Source organism: Manduca sexta, chromosome 26 (assembly GCF_014839805.1).
Source record: "Manduca sexta isolate Smith_Timp_Sample1 chromosome 26, JHU_Msex_v1.0, whole genome shotgun sequence".
Lineage (NCBI taxonomy): Eukaryota > Metazoa > Arthropoda > Insecta > Lepidoptera > Sphingidae > Manduca > Manduca sexta.
In genome coordinates, this window is record NC_051140.1 from 1,214,656 (window position 1) to 1,227,785 (window position 13,130).

Here is a 13,130-nt window from a genome sequence, read left to right on the forward strand (position 1 = left end):
TTGAACATAGACTTGTGACGTTCCGGTCAGTCCGAATTAAAATAGCTTCCATTCCGAAGAACTCTTTCTGAGCATACAAGAGAAAAATAGAAAATGCATCATATCACGCTTTTTTTATAGTATGTCGGCGTACGCCATTATTAGCGTTCATCTTGGGGGACCTGCGTTTAGCAGTAAACAGCGGTAGGCTGATTGATTGATGATGTCAATATTATCTTTTTATTCTCGAAGGGAGAGTAAAGTGGCCTCCCTACAGCTGACCTCAAGTGCCGCCAAGCACTAGTGTGTAGTCACTGTTGTGTTCTGATTTGAAGGACATTGTAGCCAGTGTAACTACTTGACGCAATAAGACTTACCATCTCATGTCTCAGGATGGCGAGCGCAGTGGAATACCAAACAATACTTTGTAATTCAAGGTGTTGTATGGCGTTTTTATAGCTTATGGCAGGCAAGCTCGTCTCGTAATTCAAAACACAGTAACATATGCCGGCCTGTCTAGTTGTTTCTTAACGCTCTGTTTGTAAGACCGCGAGGTTTGGGGAAAAGGGTACACGTAACAAACAGTTCCACAGCTTAATGATGCAAAGAGTGAGTAACTGAACCTTTTGGATGCTACTACTACGCACGCGTAATTCTTTTATGGAAGGTCTGTCTGAATATCTTTGAGGGAGGCCTATGTACAGCAGTGGACTTTATGTGGCTGATAATGAAGAATCAACGTCTGTAATATTAATACAAAACGCCATGTCAACGGTAGAAGACAAGAATGCAAACAAAGCCACTGCATCCGAAACGAGCAGCCGATGCGTTCGTGATATCTATAAAACTCGAATGATAAACAAAAAAACCTCTGATCGCGTCATAACGGGTTTTTATTGGGACATAAAATACATAAAATGTTTAGAATTAACCCACTGCACGGATGTTTTGTGGTTACGTTTCATTTCAAGCTGTAAATTATTTGATTTCATATAACGTTCCTTATTTTTTTTAACAGAGTATTGGGACGTGAAAAAATTATATTTATTAAGTTGTAGTGATGCTATATATCATAACTATTTATAATTTATATGTTTATAGGAATCTTTTTTGTTTCGTCTCATCATGATTTATAAAAAAAAAGAAAGTTTTAGTGCCGTTATGGCGTTACTAAATAAAACTACATAAGTACTTATCTTCTTGAAAATAACACTTAGTTATAAATAATTCGAATTGTAGGTATCAAATTAAAAAGAAATAGTTCCGAACAAAATATAATAAAAGGTTATTTTAATTTTACTCGCTCTTGTTCTAATACTACTACTCTAAGAGAATTCGCCATGCCATATTCGTACTAAATTAAAAAAATAGAAAAGTAAACAGGGTTTTTGGTGAAAATATAAGTCATTCATAAAAACATTGGCAAAACTTTAGCAACAGTACAAAGGAGTATCTGATTTCTTTGATTGACGCAACGTCATCATACAACAATTTTTTTTACGTCCCCAGCAAAATGCGGTCCAATGGAATGTCGACTGACGAAAGATGTTAACCCCCGGCAATCGAAATAATTATGCCGGCCTATCTGAAACCGAACATGTACAGGCTGATCACAGAGAGAGACACACTTACGTGGGCCACTACGGGTTTTAACACCTTGTGTACGGTGTTCGCTATCCGGCGGATATTAAATACATCCTACCACCAGCCGGCTATTCGTACATTTATTTCTTCCAACACTAAACACTACTGATTAGTGATTACATTGAAGTATTTACTCAGTTTGTTATCAACAGATAAGCCTTTAAAGTAAGGATGCTCGTCAATGCTCATTCCAAGAATATCCAATAACAAATGAATTGAAGATCTCTTTCTTCCATATGATTTTCGCATGATTCTTACCTGATGAATGAAGGATTGAAAAGGAAGAGATTGGGGTTAGAAAGTTGGCTTACTGCAATGCCATATTATCAGTCCTTAATAAAGTAGTTTAGGACATATTTTATAAGATTTTATTTGTGAAATCCTGAGCAAAATAATATAAAGTTTTACAATTCTTAGCCAGGAATATGAAATTTGATCGCGACATGGCAATATACTAAAGTTTATAGGTACAAATATATCATTTGATAAGTTATAAATAAAGATTCAATAAAAGAAATAGTAACAAAATTATTTGCTGGCCGAAATGTTTGTCGAGTGGTGTTATTTTAAAACAATGGATTGATAGCGGAACTAAAATCTATAGTTCATTAAAGCGATGTTTGCTTTGTAATATTTGAACGCGCCCGGATACTACCGGCCAAGGCCCCGCTATTCTTTTGCATTATGTTCCTTCGTGGATTGCATATATTATATCTCACGTTACTAATACAATAATGGCTAATCTCAGGAATTATAACATATTTTTGCGTTGGATAGCCCTTTGTTCGTGGAAAAGATTATATCATCACGCTATTGTTGCGGACGGATAGTAATGGCTAAATGAGGTCAAATGTGAAAAATTCTTTTTGCGTTGGATAGCCCTTTATTCGTGGAGTGCTATAAGCTATATATCATCACGCTATACCCAATAGGAGCGGAGCAGTAATGGCTAATCTCAGGAACTACCGGTTTAAAAAAATTTTTTTTATATTTTTATTGGAGTGCTATAGGTTATATATCATCACGCTATGACATAGGAGCAGATAATTAAATGAAACATGTTGCAAACGGGAAATCCGAATTAGTTTTGGCATTTTTTTGCCTGGAGCCCTTTGTTTATGGCTAAGGATGTATGACTTAAATTGGCCGGGGAAAAGTTTAAATGAAAATTATTTTGCGTTGGGCCCGCGTATAGTGCCGTTAGCCCTGCGTAAACGTTGGCCCCGGGGCAGTGGAGTGGGAGAACTTCCGGTTCCAAAAATTTAAAAGCGTGTACGCTTATAGGCTTTGTTTGAAGTGTTATAAGGCTAGTATATCAAAAGCATTTACCCTAAGGGATGTGGCTATCCGGTTTATAACGGAAAATTGTGCGAGTTTATGTTGTCACCTCTTCAGTTTCATTTAGTAAAACCCACTTACCATGAGATGTACTAGGGTCACTTTGACGTTGATAAAAAAAAATTAAAAATTCCTTCACACAAAATTTTAAGTTTCGCCGACAAAACGTTAGAATAAGTTAATAGCAGATGGAAGATTGGAACAAATAATAGTTATGGTTTACGTAAGTGCTTTGCTTTACTCTAACAATATGGGTACTATAGACGTATCTTACTTTAAAACCACGTCATCAATAATGTTAAAATATTCGCAACATGGCCCCTGCATTACGAAGCTCCACTTGACCCAAAATCAAGCCGTACCTGAAATAAATTGTGTAATCAAACAATTTCAAAATAGACTCCATTATTTTAAATAATCAAAAAATATATATCGTAATGAATTTAAACAATAAAATATTAGTATTGACAAGTTTAGGAGAAGGTAGAATTAGCATGGCGGTAGATTGGTATAAGAATGCTTGTGATTTGTAGAGGCCGAACGTATTGTAAAATGTAACTTAGAAAATATATTACTTCAAAACAATGTTATAGAAATGTAGTACATATGCTTTAAAATAAAGTAAAAAAGTCGGCCACAGCGCCCGTTGCAGTCGCCTGCCATTCGTAAATAAATTTTCTATTTACAAAACGTACCGGTAATACGAGACAGTGGTCAGAGAGAGCACGGCTAACCGGCGGCCGCCCGTCCATCAGTTAGCCCAAATACACCAACGAAATACCGGCAAAACGACACTGAATTTGAAAAACGAACATCCGCCGATCACCGATTATATTTTTTAATGCCAAAATTAATAATGGCTTGAAAAAATCGGTATAAATTATTTGATAAACGTGCAATAAAAAGTTGGAAGTGTTTTGTGTAATTTTAAAATAAATTCACATAAATAACAAACAAAAAAATACTGGCATGAAATTTAAAAGAAATTAAACGTCAAAAATAGTAACAATTTTCGCGGCATAAAGTGCGTTCGGAAACTCAAGTTGTTTACAGTGCGACAGTTATGAAGTGTTATTATTGTTTGTGACATTGAACGTGCTTGGTGTTTGTGGTCAAAGGTGTTTATTGGCCGCTGTGGGTATATTATTTTTATTATATAAATATTTATGCGATGTTTTGTTGATATCCAAATTAATTTTAGTTTCAAAACAACTCTGTCATTTGAAGGCTGAGGAAGTCAAGTTTTGTAATAATTACCTTCGTGAAACACAACTACACTGTCGTGCTAAGCGCAAAAGCGGTATATCAGGGAAACCTTATTTCGAGATAATCGAAGTTTTATAATCATAGGTAGTTTTATAGTTTTGTATGTAAAACTGAGATAGAGAAACTCTTTTAGGGTTTTTTTTAACAAGTTCTAAACAAGATACCATTATTTAGGTAAGTTCATTGGATGGGTATTTCTCTAAGCTATCTGACGACATAAAAATCAAGATTTGTTTTTTTTTTTTAAGTATCGCTTTTGAGCTTAGCACGGCAGTACAGGTGATCTATAAGGATTACACTATTCCTTTATCGAAGCCAATGGCTGAATCATATCTATGGATTTTTATAAAGTATTATTTATATACTTAATTTAAATTTGGAATTCCAGAATTGAATCCAAATCTAACGGTTTCAATACATTAGGCTGAAGAGTCTTGTATCATAACGAATATATTTAAACATTTTATAACGTAGTCAGCTGACCTAGATAGAAACTAGTATCGCGACCCGACACCGCTCGTTTACAGTTACCGCTGTTCGTATTCTAATGGTTAATAACTTGCCGTTTATAAATGCTATTCGACTTTATTATATAGCATTAATATAACTTGTTAAATATTGGTATAAAAGAGATTGGCGGTATCTAAGTTTGGCTATGAGATGGATAAGCAAAAGGTCCAAACTATTATAAAGTAGTATTTAAAAATGCACTGCAGTGCTGAGGTTTCGGGTTCAATCCCCGGGGCGGGCAGTGATATTGGGTTTTTCTATTCAGTATCAGCCCGGAGACTGGAATTTGTGCTCGATATGGATTAGATCGTCTATCACATCATGGGACGGACACATGGTATTCTGCTTAAAAAGCTTAAAAAACTGCAGAAGTCAACTATCCGAGATTGTTTAATCCTAATATTACATACTGTCCCACTGTTGGACACAGGCCTCAACCACTGAGAAAGATTAGACCTTAGTCCACGACGCTGGCCAAGTGCGGATTGGCAGACTTCACATAATACATACATACATACATAACATCACGCATTTTATCCCCGAAGGGGTATGCAGAGGCGCAACTAGGGCACCCACTTTTCGCCAAGTATGTTCCGTCCCATGATGTGATAGGGGGCGAGCCTATCGCCATATCGGGCACAAATTCCAGACTCCGGGCTGATACTGAGCAGAAAAACCCAAATATCACTTTGCCCGACCCGGGATTCGAACCCAGGACCTCAGAGCGCTATTGTACCGGACGTGCAATACAACTACGCCACCGAGGCAGGCAGACTTCACATACCCTCATAATTCTTATAGATAACTTCTCAGGTACGTAGGTCTCTTCACAATTAAAAAAAGTGATAAAAATGTCAGAGCTGCGTCACCAAGCGTTTTGAACCTGCCGACATTCTTCTCAGTCCGTTTTTTCAACTAGGCTAGGTAAAAATCACTTACGGAAGGCAACTTTTGCATAATTATATTATTATGATTATCTTCTTGTTAAACTAAACTTCACACTCACTCTAAAAATTAAAAATAACATGTGTTTGTTCTTTATCTTTATTATAAGTACGTAGTAATGTTTTAACCCAAGCGTCCTCGCTTCGGGGGACCCCTTATGAAGTATTTTCATTCTCCGTCCAGGGATTGTTCTTCCGGGTTTGTTTAAAATATATTTCGGTATATTTACTAAAATTAAGGGATAAACATATTTTACTTTTAGTTTTTTTTGTGTCAAGGTTTACCTAACTTTTTTTTATCCACAAAGGGTCTTGATCATCATCTATCTAACACCTACTTATTTAAACCATTCTTATGAGCCCAAACACGCCATATCTGCTGTAACTCTCTGAGGAGTTGGATATCCCGCAGGCTACTTGATGATGCAGCACAAAGTTACAATATGTTGTAAACACCACCGAAGTAACAGCACATAAAGTTTCAATTGAATCGGTATTGTGAAAGTAGGAAATGAGCAGATGATCTTGACCTTGATCTGACCTGAACAGATCTTCATAATATATGACTAAGAACCATCTCGATTACATCAGCCTTTAAAGAAACTCTTCAGTGGTCCATTGGTCGAAACAGTTCTTAAATTTTACATTGCAAACGTAAATTATTATAATTAACTATTAATAAAGGTTTCGAAAACTCTAATTATAATTTATTATGACGTGCTTAATGTGAATGCATTTAGTTTGATATACTCGTTTTACGCAGTTGCGTTCCAAATATTTTAAATTAATGTCTTCCGTTATGCGTTTTTTAAACTACTTCGATAGAATATACGACAATATCTATGAATATATTTTTTGGATTGGTAATGCGGAAATCGGTAAAAAACGTATTTTTATTGACGCGTGTGTTCAAAAATCGAATTGGCTTAGAGACCATGGCAGACGACTTTTCTTTCTAGAATATTCTGGTGATCTATCTATACTTATAATAAATCTGTAGAGAGGTCATTTCTGTACATGAAATATATTTCCAAAATAACTATCAGGGGGTGATTAGGGATCGATACTGATGCCAAAAATGCAATTAGTAAAAAAAATTCTGTCTGTCTGTATAACCGTTATAGAAACAAAAACTACTCGACGGATTTTAACGAAACTTGGTACAATTCTTTTTCATACTCCTGAGCTAGTTATAGTATTCTTTTTCATTTTCATCACGCTACAATTAATAGGAGTAGAACAGTGAAGGGAAATGTTGGGAAAACGGGAGAAGTTACTCCATTTTTTAAGCTTCCGTCGCGTGTGCAACCTTAATGGTTAAAGCTACACAAAAATCATGTATGACGGAAATGTTCTCCTTAAAATTATATAAAAAATATCCCCCGACAGCATATGTCTATCTTTTATTGTTGACTCACAATAACACGTGTAACTCCCGATAGCTTAGCAGTTCGAAGCTTTCTCATTATATTTGTCTACTCTTACGTTAATATAACACTCTCAGTCATCCCTAATTAAAAAAGTTAACATTATTAAATATTCCATAAAAAAGAATCATAGAAATCGGTATAGAAACACCAAAGTTATACATGAAATACGCTAATAATAGCCATCACGCGTGAATAATGAATCATGCTATATGCTTCCTTCGATTTCACCAGGATCCCATCATCAGACCCTGACCGGACAATCGGACCACCTGCATACCACCATACATTAAAAAAACATCCCGACAAATTGAGCACCTCCTCCATTTTTGAAGTCCGAAATCCACGCGGGCGAAGCTGCGGGCGGAAGCTAGGCCAGAATATTTTACATATTTGTACATATCAACGATATGTTTGTAGATAATTTTGATAAAACACCTTATAGATGCAACTATCTATTATATTTTTTTCTAGCAAAAACCCAGGATTATAACATCGCGCTGCGAAGCATCTACGAGCTTTATTCTACTACAATGCGGAGTCAAAATCAGATGTTTTTAAAATGAATTTACTTAGTCGTTCGTCTACTTATAGTAGTCAACTGACTTTGTTTAGAAGATGGACTGACATAAATAGTAGAAAAATAACAGATTCGTAATTGAAACTTCACAGTTTCAATACGCAATAGAACCAATAAGGCGATTATGTTTCCAATCAATCATAAATGGACTCGAGTGAATATAACGCAAACACAAATCAGTTCTGTTTTGGCTGCACACCAAGTTATTACAGCTATTTTACATCATCCGATACGATATTGATATCGGATGCCGATTATAGATCATTGTAAATTATAACTGTTAATTTAACTAATAAAAATATGGACCTCTTAATTTCATTAACAATTATTACAATGTCCTTTAAAAGTTATTCAATTAAAATTGAAAACAATCGTAGGATACAAGATATAACAAAATAATCAGTTAATATTGAAAAAAATATTTAACGGTTATTGTTTATGTAAAAAAAAAATTACGGCATTGAAATAACATAAAATGCGTTTACCATTTCTATATTTTATCGGACGATAATGTTATGTTTTCATTATATGTGTTCATGAAGAGAACAAAGAGGTTTTAATTCTTGATAAAGCTCCTAAAATATGAGCGTTAACTCATTTGATTCGTTTGGCACCTAGAAAAATATATCTCCGGGGATTTATTAGTACCATACATAAAAAATATACTTATTATTAACAAATTAAGATGACAAAACGTATTTCATTAATAACTCACATATTTAAATTAGGTTTTCTATTATAAGCCGCCATCCTGCCAGCACAAAGCTATTGCAATAATGTTCAGACTGCATCAACTTCATTGGAAATATGTGAAGTACATGATATAAGATATCGTTTACCAGTATCCGACACTAATATTTATTTATTTGTTTTGAGATAACATACAGCTGCACAACAAAATTTACAAACGGCTGTTACTTTTTACTGTATCAAAGTTAACATTAGTGTACAGCCCACAATATTACCCACAGTTTACTACAAAGACAACAATAAATTGCCGTAGATTGATACAAAATTAAAAAGAAAAGAAACATAAATATCAAAAACAAAGTTAGACGATACACAATAATATAAACAACAAATGCATAATACATCATTAAATGTTCATTTGCTACAAAATCAATATCGTGTCGGACAATGTAAAAACGCTCTTAGTGTATCGAATGCATTAGATAACTGAAGTATGGACGATTATTGATACACTAGCTGTGTACCGCGTGTGGGCCTCTGGTTTTATATGTTGTGTGAAACAGTAGAGAATGTACCAGTTGCGCAGGGTCAAAAGAACCCGATTCCTGCCGTCTTTCCTCTCTGTAGAATATAATTATCAAATTAACGACTTGCAAAATGTATTTATGAAATGATTTATTTGAATCCTTAAAATGTTATCCGTAAATTTAGATTCCGTCAATATTAACTTTACCACCATTATGCATATTAGTACCTACACATTGACGGGTACCCATTCGGAAAATGTCACCCTTCGCCACTGGGAGTTACCTAGTAAAGAAAGGCTAACAGCCTAGCTACCTTTTAGTAAACTACCGTCTTATATAAAATCAATAATACTTTAAAAGTTTGGATGTTTGTTTGAAATAAACGCAGAAACAACTGAACGGATTTGGACAAAATTTCGTACATTGGTAAACCATGTCTTGAATTAACGCATAGGTTTTTTATACTGCCTCGGTGGCGTAGTTGTACTGCATGTGCGGTACGGCAGCGCTCTGAGGTCCTGGGTTCGAATCCCAGGTCGGGCAAAGTGATATTTGGGTTTTTCTGCTCAGTATCAGCCCGGAGTCTGGAATTTGTGCCCGATATGGCGATAGGCTCGCCCCCTATCACATGATGGGAAGGAACACACTTGGCGAAAAGTGGGTGCTATGGTTGCGCCTCTGCATACCCCTTCGGGGATAAAATGCGTGATGTTGTGTGTGTGTGTTTTTTTTATACCGGTAACTTGCTACCGTAGTAATGTAGTTTTTTAATGATATTTTTTAGTAGATGGCGGTAGTAACGTATAGTATTTAAACGATACAACTGGATTATTTAGTTGTGAGCGTTTACTTGAGGTTAAAATGCTTTCTTAGTTCATTATTTTTTCTCCCGCTTTGCTATGAAAGGAAGTGGACAATTAATATTTCCAACTCCTCCCTATCTTTCTATTTGATTAATTTCGTTGCGGGATAAAGACAGATTAGTGTTCTTTGAGACTCGGCGAGCTTCACCGCTCGGTGTCAAATGCGTGCCTCTGATCCTGGCTTACAGGAGTTGTAGTGGGTGTGATGGCGGGAAAATCTGACCATATTTTACTCATCATAACAGTAAAGTATGCGTCAAAAGCCGTTTTACATGATACAAACATAGACTATTATATTACATGATAATGATGTAGAAAGTTTAGTGCTAAATATACGTGAGTGATGAGAAATTAGGCATAAAATCAGACACTCGCACACACTTAGAAATCCTATCAAAACATCACCCATAGTAATAATTATAACAGGTCGTAAAAAAGTTCTGTGCCAATAAAAATAAATAGTAAAGTCACAATTACATCCATAAATTAATCACACAATTATAATAGTCATTACAATTCTGATAAAATTTAAACATAATTTTAATAATATATCTAGATTGATTATTCAATGCCAGCAACTATCGATGTATCCAATAAATATTTACGTTTTCCCTTGCTATTCCGGGATACCAAATAGCCATAATATTTACTGTTGGATTATGGACTTGGATATCTATTTCTGATATTGAATCTAAGTGTGTACACGGAAGTTGCACTTTAGAATAGGTATAAATTATTTTAAAGACTTCCGTATCTAATGCGTAGCTTGCATCTATTTGTTTGCATTTTTAGGGCTCTTGCGGACGGTTATAGGTACAGTTGAAATTTAAAGACAAATACTGTGATGACGTACACTGCGCTTATGTCTACAGTGCTGCTAAAATCGATATATATATACTACATACTAGATCTGGCGTTCCGTACACTTATTGTGTTCGCCTGAACTGTATTGCAATCCGTACACCTGACTTTAATATGATTTCAACATTGACAGCGTGTGGTTATGTACGGAGTGACGCTTATGATAATAAGAACTCGAGTATAAGTGTAAGCCTGGATGTGAATAAGAAATATTAATCAGGGCTCAGAAGGCCCCGCGCACCGAAGGACGCCCTCGGCGTCTACGGCAGCATGAGGCCAAGTGCACACTGCCGTCCATCCCGGGGGTCAACCGAAAATTGTGTAAAGACGCACAAAGATGCACTAGAGCGGATAGCCCCCTGCTGCCTGCCGACGACCGCCATCGTGGCTTCTGCTTGTGGACAGCGTTTCCACCGTTGCCTAGTTAGCGGCGCACGTCACGAATGCGAAAATTTATGAATAATATCTTTAAAAAATCTATTTTAGGTCTTTCCTACCTATTCAAAATTAACTATCAAAATATTCCGTATTGATTTATCTATCCAATGGTGATGGTTGAAAATTTTAATAATGTGCACTTTAGGATGCATGGCATCAAACAGTTTTATTGTCTTTTCAACATTCAATTAATATCCACAATACAATAAATTTGGAATATTGAAAGTAAAAATATCGTTTTGCAGATATACAATGTTTATTTCTTTCTATATTTATATAAACTGCGTAGAATACTATTAACACGTCGTTTTGCTGGAAAGTGGGTCCCGAGAAAGAAGTTGCTTGCGACATCGACACATTGCACCATTACAAAATAATATTAAAGACATTCACTTACAAAAAAACAACTTCCTGTAGGAAGCAAGTGCGACGCGCTGTACGCCGATCAAAGACGTCACTAGAACACCATAAAATAAAAATAGCGCATCCGTTTAGCTGAAAACATCTTTCCGATCATGTTTTCCTAGTACTTTATTTTTGTTGCGTATTCCGTGGGTGCAGGATATTGGCTTGAAGGACAAGCCGACAGTGTGTTTGATGGAGATTTAACATCTGAAGATAATGCTTTACCATTATAAATAAACTAGCTTTTGCCCGCGGCTCCGCTCGCGTTATAAAGTTTTTCAGGCTAAAGTTTACCGTTATAAAAGTAGTAGTTTCCCGGGAGCCTATGTTCTTCCCAGGGTCCCAAACTGAATCCATACCAAATTTCCTCTTAATACGTTGGGTAGTTTTTGAGTTTAACACGTTCAGGCAGACAGATGCAGCGGGGGACTTTGTTTTATAATATATTTTTTAGAACTTTTTAAGAGGAACAATCCCGTCATACATCATTGTTGCATAACTTTAACCGTTTACGCAGCGCACGCAACTGAAGCTCTCATAACTAATAAATTGTCCCCGTTTTTGCAACATGTTTCATTACTGCTCCGCTCCTATTGGTCATAGCGTAATGATATATAGCCTCTATCACTCCACAAATAAAGGGCTATCCAACACAAAACAATTTTTTCAGTTCAAACTGGTAGTTCCTGAGATTAGCCATTACTGCTCCGCTCCTATTGGTCATAGCGTGATGATATATAACTTAGAGCACTCCACAAACAAAGGGCTATTCAACACAAATAAATTTTTCAGTTCGAATCGGTAGTTCCTGAGATTAGCCATTACTGCTCCGCTCCTATTGGGTATAGCGTGATGATATATAGCCTATAGCACTCCACGAACAAAGGGCTATCTAACGCAAAAAGAATTTTTCATTTTGGCCCGGTAGTTCCTGAGATTAGCCATTACTGCTCCGCTCCTATTGGGTATAGCCCTTTGTTCGTGGAGTGCTATAGGCTATATATCATCAGATATATAGCCTATAGCACTCCACGAACAAAGGGCTATCCAACGCAAAAAGAATTTTTCAGTTTGGACCGGTAGTTCCTGAGATTAGCGCGTTCAAACAAACAAACAAACAAAAAAACAAACTCTTCAGCTTTATATAATAGTATAGATATACCCAACAGTTTCATATAATCGGGTCACGTAGCCTCACATAATACAAAACTTTATCACCTTAAGAATTACGATGAACTATTTCACAATACCAATCTCCAAAATAATATTTTTAGGTCGCACAAACATTTTTCTCGCACGAGATTCGACATCACGGCTATCCCTTATATTTTCACTACCAATTAGATACAACGTGCACAAGTTACTTATTACTTAAGGATAAAATTAAAAATATTTCGTTATTGCTTCATTTTATACTCGACTACAACAAAATTGATGATTTAAAATCACCATATTAAACTATAAAACCTTGTAAAGAGAATATAACCGTCTAAAACTAACAAATAACTTCAATCTTAATTAATTAACCTGAATAAACTATAACAGATGAGCCGGGAGCGTCGCCCGATTATGGTAAAGAAAAATAAACAGAATAATTATAACAGCAAACATCGCCATGTTGTTTCCCAAAATAAAGCGCGGGAAAATAGCGTGTGACG

The 13,130-nt window shown here is 35.8% G+C and overlaps 1 protein-coding gene across 4 annotated transcripts in view; it reads left to right on the forward strand.

The window, feature by feature from the left end:
- Positions 1–3,662: 3,662 nt before the first annotated feature.
- The window catches only part of LOC115447152 (myosin-11), a 47,396-nt gene continuing 37,928 nt past the window's right edge, over positions 3,663–13,130 (forward strand). For 2 of the 4 annotated variants that reach the window (XM_030174113.2, XM_030174116.2), the window contains exon 1: positions 3,664–4,095. The gene's annotated coding sequence lies outside the window, so the exon portion shown is untranslated. Of the gene's footprint in view, positions 4,096–13,130 lie in introns of all 4 variants that reach the window. The other 2 variants (XM_030174117.2, XM_037443221.1) reach the window with 2 other exon arrangements.